Genomic DNA, 7,983 nt, shown 5'->3' with positions numbered 1-7,983 from the left:
GAAGAAGAAGAAGAAGAAGAAGAAGAAGAAGAAGAAGAAGAAGAAGAAGAAGAAGAAGAAGAAGAAGAAGAAGAAGAAGAAGAGAAAAAGGAGGAGGAGGAGGAGGAAGAGGAGGAGGAGGAGGAGGAAAAAAAAAAGAAGAAATATATTTCTGGCTAGTCCTGGAATCTGTAGTCCAACCAGACTGCCAGGGCTTGAGAGAAGCCATCGCCCTGTCCTGGAGGCTCAGTGCACTAGAGGCACTCTAACTCAGGCCCCTGCCCGTCCAGACCCCTGACAGACACCCAATACCCAGAATGCATCCTCCCTGTGAATCGGCCTGCCCTGCACACCTTATGAAGACCCAGTCACAAGTGCACGTCCAGGCAGAGCAGTGGCTGTCTCAGAGGGAGAGGAGGGCAGGGAAGGAGTGCCAAGTCCCCCCAGAGTGTTCCAGTGAGAAGCACACAGTGCCCACCTCCCTGCACTCTGCAGATGCCCACAGCACCCCAGTTCCAGTGCATGTGGATACCAAGTGATCACCACAAGCCAACTGTCCTAGCCAGCCCCAACACTTCATTACCACGGAAACCCTCTCACTGCACATTCTATCAGTAACAGCAACTTGGTTCTTTCAGGTCCCAAAGCTTGCTCAGGCCAAACATAGCAACACCATCCCAGATGCCTTATTTCTTTCACAATCCACTTTAAACCATCAGCAAATCCCGTCTGCTCCACCTGCAGGGATGTCCAAAATTCAGGCCTTTTCAGCACCACCAGGCCCAAGACACCCAGAGCACTGGCCCCTCTGCCTATCCCTCCCCACACTCCCACCTGGACAGGCCCAGCCATGGGCCTGCAACACCTACGTTCCTGTGACCTCACCTCCGGTGCCCAGTCCCTCAGGTCCAGCTGTGCTCAGGGCCCTGGCATTTGCCCTTGCCCACGAACTCTCTGCAGACACCAAGGCTCCTTTACTCCATCGGTCTCCATTCAAGTGTCACATTCTCCGTGAAGCCATCCCTGACACCAAGCCCACTGCACGGGCACGCCAACCCCTGACCTGCTGCCTAATGCTGTCTCCCCAACCAGAACTCACTCCTGAGGAGGGGGTTTGTGGGTTCCATTCTCTGCTCTCTACACATTGTAAACTGTGTCAGGCATGGAGGCACAGAGCTGCATTTCCTGAATGAACTCAAGAACACAGTGCCCTCCCTGTGTGCACGGTCTTCCCCAGGAAGCCCTGCCCCAAGAACGGGCTCCACACTGCGGATGCAGCCCCGTCATCCCCTGGGGGAACCACACAAAACCAGGGAGGAGTTGTTTTCGCCAGGAGCTTCTAACACTCCCTGATGGAGAAACCAAGGCCCCCACCCCGCTCCACCGCTCACCACAAAGCCCCTGTGCCTTAAATAAGAGCCAACAGTTGCCGGGCGCGGTGGCTCAAGCCTGTAATCCCAGCACTTTGGGAGGCCAAGACGGGCGGATCACGAGGTCAGGAGATCGAGACCATCCTGGCTAACACGGTGAAACCCCGTCTCTACTAAAAAAAAAAAATACAAAAATCTAGCCGGGCGAGGTGGCGGGCGCCTGTAGTCCCAGCTACTCGGGAGGCTGAGGCAGGAGAATGGCGTGAACCCGGGAGGCGGAGCTTGCAGTGAGCTGAGATCCGGCTACTGCACTCCAGCCTGGGCGACAGAGCGAGACTCCGTCTCAAAAAAAAAAAAAAAGAGCCAACAGCACTTGCTCTGTGACACAGAGGCGATGCAACGACTCGAGCAAAGCTGTCTGCAGCTGGCCTTCGCCACATCCCCGGGGGCTCCAGGCACCAGGAGTGGGATCTCCACCGACTCTTGCCAAGGCCTGGCCACTCGAAGTAGCCGGCACCTTCCTTGTGTCCTGCACGGGGAACACAGCCTGTAAAGCCTCACAGTGACACCAGTTCTAAAATAGAAGCAAAACACACACAAGTTCTTCTCCAAACTGCCCATTTCTACAGCACCTCCCCCCATCATGTTTCCTCTGTTTACTGCCCCACCACCCAGGAGAGCAGCCAGCTGGTGCTTTTCCCATCACCCCCTGACCCTATTCCGCTATTCTCAGCTCCCAGTTGGCAGGACAGGCCAACACACTCACATCCGGCTAAGTCCGGGAGGCTTGGCCAGACTTCTGGCTGCCCCAGGCCAGAAGGTACCAACGGCCCCTCCAACGTCTCTCAGGACACATCAATATGGGTGCTGAGAGACCACCACAGCCCCAAGGTCCCAGAGGAGGGCACCAGTCTCAGCTTCTTCCAGAACTGCATGCTAACCAAGTATGTCAGAGCAGCAGAGGCTCCCAGAACCTTACCTCTCTTTGGTCAGGGTCTTTGCAGGGTGAAAAACTCATATCAAACCCTGAGAAATGTCCCAGCCTCTAAGGAATTAAAGATCATACCAGGAGAGATTTGTCCAGGGGATCCAGGTTAGTTACTCAACTTGAGTGAGCATTAGTTAGGATCTTGGCATCCGTATGCAACAGGGAAGAAAGCACAAGCGAGAGGTGGCCCCATGCACTGTGCTGTCACCATCCGGGTCAGAATGGAGGGCCACTGGAAACAAACGGCCTATTTTTTTTTTCTTTCTTCTGAGACAGGGTCTCACTGTTGCTCAGGCTGGAGTGCAGTGGTGCCATCTCCGCTCACTGTAGCCTCAATCTCCCGGGCTCAAGACAAACTCCCAGGTAGCTGGGACTACAGACATGTACCACCATGCCCGGGTATTTTTTTTTTTTTAAGAGACGGGGTCTCACTATGTTGCCCAGTCTAGTCTCAAACTCCTGGGCACCTTGGCTTTTCAACGTGCTGAGATTACAGGCATGAGCCACTGCCCCCACCCAAGACCTTTCTGTTTCTGTCCTATTTAGGATGCAGCTCAAAGTGGCTGTTGGGACACCACAGAATCAGAATACTGAGGCTCCTATCGTTTCAAAGGTAGCTGTCCTTGCTCCACCTAGGAGCACAGTAAGGCCTTATGACAAGTGCTGTGGCTCCCAGCACCGGCTTAGGTACTTGGAGTGCAGCAGGGAAGAAAACAACTTGGCTGCTCTGCACGTTGGGGGCTTCATTTGGTGGCATCAAGACAGACACGTAGGCCGGGCACAGTGGCTCACGCCTGTAATCCCAGCACTTCAGGAGGCCGAGGCAGGCAGATCACGATGTCAGGAGATCAAGACTATCCTGGCTAACACGGTGAAACCCCATCTCACTAAAAATACAAAAAAATTAGCCAGGCGTGGTGGCGGCGCCTGTAGTCCGAGCTACTCAGGAGGCTGAGGCAGGAGAATGGCGTGAACCCAGGAGGCGGAGCTTGCAGTGAGCCGAGATCGCGCCACTACACTCCAGCCTGGGCGACAGAGTGAGACTCCGCCTCAAAAAAGAAAAAACAGAAGACAGACACATAATTGGCCGAGTGTGGCAGCTCACGCCTGTAATCCCAAAACCTGGGAGGCCAGGTGGGCAGATCACTTGAGGTCAGGAGTTCAAGACCAGCCTGGCCAACATGGTGAAACCCCGTCTCTACTACAAATACAAAAATTAGGCCGGGTGTGGTGGCTCACACCTGTAATCCCAACACTTTGGGAGGCTGAGGCGGGCGGATCACCTGAGGTCAGGAGTTCCAGACCAGACTGACCAACAGGGAGAAACCCCGTTTCTACTAAAAGTACAAAATTAGCTGGGCGTGGTGGCGCATGCCAGTAATCCCAGCTACTCAGGAGGCTGAGACAGGATAATCACTTGAAGCCGGGAGGCAGAGGTAGAAGTGGAGGTTGCAGTGAGCTGAGATCGTGCCATTGCACTCCAGCCTGGGCAACAAGAGTGCAACTCCATCTAAAAAAAAAAAATTAGCCGGGTATAGTGGCAGGCACCTGTAATCCCAGCTACTTCGGAGGCTGAGGCAGGAGAATCACTTTAACCCGGGAGGCGGAGGTTGCAGTGAGCTGAGATCACACCACTGCACTCCAGCCTGGGTGACAGAGCAAGACTGTGTCTCAAAAAAAAATTGAAATTAAAATTTTTTAGAAAGACACATTGGCTATGTGCGGTGGCTCACTGAGCCTGTAATCCCAGCACTTTGGGAGGCCGAGACAGGTGGATCGCCTGAGGTCGGGAGTTTGAGACCAGCGTGACCAACATGGAAAAACCGCATCTCTACTAAAAATACAAAATTAGCTGGGTGTGGTGGTGCATTCCTGTAATCCCAGCTACTCAGGAGGCTAAGGCAAGAAAACCGCTCAAACCCGGGAGGCAGAGGTTGCAGTGAGCCAAGATCGTGCCATTGCACTCCAGCCTGGGCACAAGAGTAAAACTGCATCTCAAAAAAAAAAAAAAAAAAATTAGCCAGGTGTGGTGGCACGCACCTATAATCCCAGTTACTTGGGAGGCTGAGGCAGGAGAATCACTTGAACCCAGGAGGCAGAGGTTTCAGAGAGCCGAGATTGTGCCATTGCACTCAAGCCTGGGTGACAGAGCGAGACCCTGTCTCAAAAAAAATTGAAATTAAAGTGTTTTAAAAAGACACATAATTGTAATCAAATTGTATGGAGCATTAGAAACTGGAGAGAGTTATAGGAAAAGGAACAGGGGCTTGGAACACACCTCATGGAAAGCCAGGAACAAGTGCCAGCTATGGGTATGAAGAAATGAGGGCAAGAGGGAGAACACATCAAGGTTCTTCCAGTGACTTCCCAGCTTGGTCATCTCTGCTGCCCTCACCATGTCAGCTGTCCTTGGAGCTACAGTCATGCGGTCTGTTTTGTACACTGGCATGGGGCCCTCTCCTCTGGCAGAGACACGCGCTGGTGGTTCCTCTAATTTCCACGTGGACTTTACTCCATTTTCCCAGGCATCAGCTCACCCACCTGCTGCTTTCTCCCTCAGAGCACTCTGCACTGAGGCTGGTGCTTCTTTATGAACTAACCCAGCTCCCTAGAGCGGTGACAAGTGCTGCCACCTGGAGGGCCCCAAGAGCCATGGGCAGACCTGGGCAAATTCCCTAAACATGTCAGAGGGACAACTGCTCTGCAAATGTGCCGGCCCAGCCTCCAGCCTGTAAATCCCCCACAGCAAGAGGGTAAACCAGGAGCTGCACTAAAGTCTGTTAAGAGGAGGGAAGAGAAAGGTTTGCCCCTGTTTTTAAGTCTACAGCTTTAAGACAAGAGCGCTCAGCCAAAGTAGGGTTTGGGCCCTGAAAGGTTTCCCGCCGAGCTTATACTTCTGTTTGCAAGGTGTTTAATGGTTTGGTCTGAAAACACTCTGGAGGAAACCACTGTCCTCCTCAAGGCTTATCCAGCCCCTCACACAGCTCTGGGCCAGCCAAGAGGGCCCAGCCCAGTCTGTGACAGGAGATAGGTGCCCCAACCAAAGCCCTGCATCCTGACAATGACTGTGCAAAAGGGGATGGCTGGCTTCAAACACACTCTCGCCGTTTATCTCCAAGACAGAAATGTGCACCCGCTTACTCTAGTCCCCTCAGCTTTTAGCCTCTGAGAAAGTATCCATTCCTAACCTTAGAACTGGACAGGACCTCTGAAGCTATCCCACACACCTCTGCATCCTCTGGTCCCACGGATGGGCCCAGCTTCCTACTCTACGTAGTGGGATGCCGCATAACCCAAAAGATCTATGTGGGTTCCAAACAGCCCGCCTTGACATTTCAAACAAAGTTTATATACAGGTTCGTTTTTTTTTTTTTTTTTTTTTGAGGCGGAGTCTTGCTCTGTCGCCGGGACTGGAGTGCAGTGGCCGGATCTCAGCTCACTGCAAGCGCCGCCTCCCGGGTTTACGCCATTCTCCTGCCTCAGCCTCCCGAGTAGCTGAGACTACAGGCGCCCGCCACCTCGCCCAGCTAGTTTTTGTATTTTTAGTAGAGACGGGGTTTCACCGTGTTAGCCAGGATGGTCTCGATCTCCTGACCTCGTGATCCGCCCGTCTCGGCCTCCCAAAGTGCTGGGATTACAGGCTTGAGCCACCGCGCCTGGCCTACAGGTTCGTTTTTATGGAAAATTCTCAGGATATTCACAGAGGGTCCATGGGACCAACCCTGCTCTCGACACTTCACAATGCAAGGCTCTGCATCAAGTACCACCTACGCAGCCAGACCCTGGACAGCGCTCCCCACCACAGGTCCTGTTAACTAGGAGAACCATTCAGCAAATCACTTCTTCACACTCCACGAATCTACACTGCTGTTATTCCCACCCACACATTCCACCGACCCCAGCGGATGAGCGGTGCTCCTCCACAGGCTGAGTGTAGGACTGTGTTGCAGAAAGTGAAGACAAATCCCTGCACTCCTGGGAGACACAGCTCAACGGTCATATGAATGAGTGACATCCTGTCACTGAGGCCATTGGACTCCACAGGGAGACACAAGTGCTAGGTCTGGCACAAGTGTTGGGGTGGCCTCCTGAGAGAGTCACGTTCCCAGACTACATTCACAGACGTTAGGTCCTGCAGGACAGGGCCACCAGGCTATTCAGCCACACCATAACCCCAGCTCTAATTAAAATAGCAACTGGGGACTGGGCACGGTGGTTCACGCCTATAGTCCTAGCACTTTGGGAGGCCAAGGTTGGCGGATCACGAGGTCAGGAGTTCAAGACCAGCCTGGCCAAAATGCAGAAACCCCATCTCTACTAAAAATACAAAAATTAGCCGGGCGTGGTGGCAGGCGCCTGTAATCCCAGCTGCTCAGGAGGCTGAGGCTGGAGAATTGCTTGAGCCTGGGCGACAGAGGTTGCAGTGAACCAAGATCGTGCCATTGCACTCCAGCCTGGGTGACAAAGCAAGACTCCATCTCAAATAAATAAATAAATATAGCAATTGGGGGCCAGGCATGGTGGCTCATCCTATAATCCCAGCACTTCGGGAGGCTAAGGCGGATAGATTGCTTGAGTCCTGGAATTCAAGATCAGCCAGGGCAACATGGCAAAATCCCATTTCCACAAAAAAATACAAAAACTAATCAGAAGTGGTGGCGCGCGCCTATAGTCCCAGCTACTCGGGAGGCTGAGATGCGAGGATCACCTGAGCCTGGGAGGCAGATGTTGCAGTGAGCCAAGATTGCGCTCCAACCTGCCTGGCAACAGATTGAGACCCTGTCTTAAATAAAAAGAAAAAAAGAAGGAACTAGGAACAATTTCTTTGAAAAATCCCACCCCAATCTCTAACCTCATTAAGTCTCACAGCTTCTGGTCTTTCAGTTCTGTTCTGAGATTTTCCCAGATCTGGCAGTAAGTCACCATCAGGAGAAAGGGGGCTCTGTATCCTATGTCACCTGATCAGTAACAGAAACTCAGTCTCCTCTTCTTAGTGCAGAAGAGTGAGCAGCAGCAGACCAGACCCTCAAGGCCAACCATGGACCTGATGGGATGAGGACACAGGAGAGGCCACAGCCCAGAGGGGCTCCTGGATGGCTGCAGAGCCATGCCAGTGCCAGACAAGGATAGGGTACAGGGAGAATACTACTGCCCGGACCCCTGCCAGAGAAACAGCTCCCAGCATCCCTGGGATGAACAACAGCTTAGGAGCCTTTTTCACCAAAACTCAGATTACTGTCCTCCTTTAATATTCACTAGGTGGCGCTGAGTTGCCTCAAGTTCTGAGCTACTCTGCAGCCCGCAGATCACACAACAGGCAGTCCAAGGTTTTGTCTCCTTTCAACTTTCCAGCACAATTCAAACCTAAGAAATCATAGTCCATACTTCCTTTAGAAATATAAGGCCGGGTGCGGTGGCTCAAGCCTGTAATCCCAGCACTTTGGGAGGCCGAGACGGGCGGATCACGAGGTCAGGAGATCGAGACCATCCTGGCTAACATGGTGAAAACCCGTCTCTACTAAAAAATATAAAAAACTAGCCGGGCGAGGTGGCGGGCGCCTGTAGTCCCAGCTACTCGGGAGGCTGAGGCAGGAGAATGAAACCCGGGAGGCGGAGCTTGCAGTGAGCTGAGATCCAGCCACTGCA

At 52.9% G+C, this 7,983-nt stretch overlaps 1 protein-coding gene across 13 annotated transcripts in view; it reads right to left on the bottom strand.

Moving 5' to 3' along the window:
• The window catches only part of NPRL3 (NPR3 like, GATOR1 complex subunit), a 63,970-nt gene that overhangs the window by 21,674 nt on the left and 34,313 nt on the right, over window positions 1-7,983 (bottom strand). The gene's annotated exons all lie outside the window — the stretch shown is intronic.

The sequence above is a fragment of the Piliocolobus tephrosceles genome, chromosome 17 (assembly GCF_002776525.5).
Source record: "Piliocolobus tephrosceles isolate RC106 chromosome 17, ASM277652v3, whole genome shotgun sequence".
Taxonomy (NCBI): domain Eukaryota; kingdom Metazoa; phylum Chordata; class Mammalia; order Primates; family Cercopithecidae; genus Piliocolobus; species Piliocolobus tephrosceles.
Note: the sequence above shows the minus strand (reverse complement) of the source record. Positions and strands in the feature narration are given on the sequence as shown.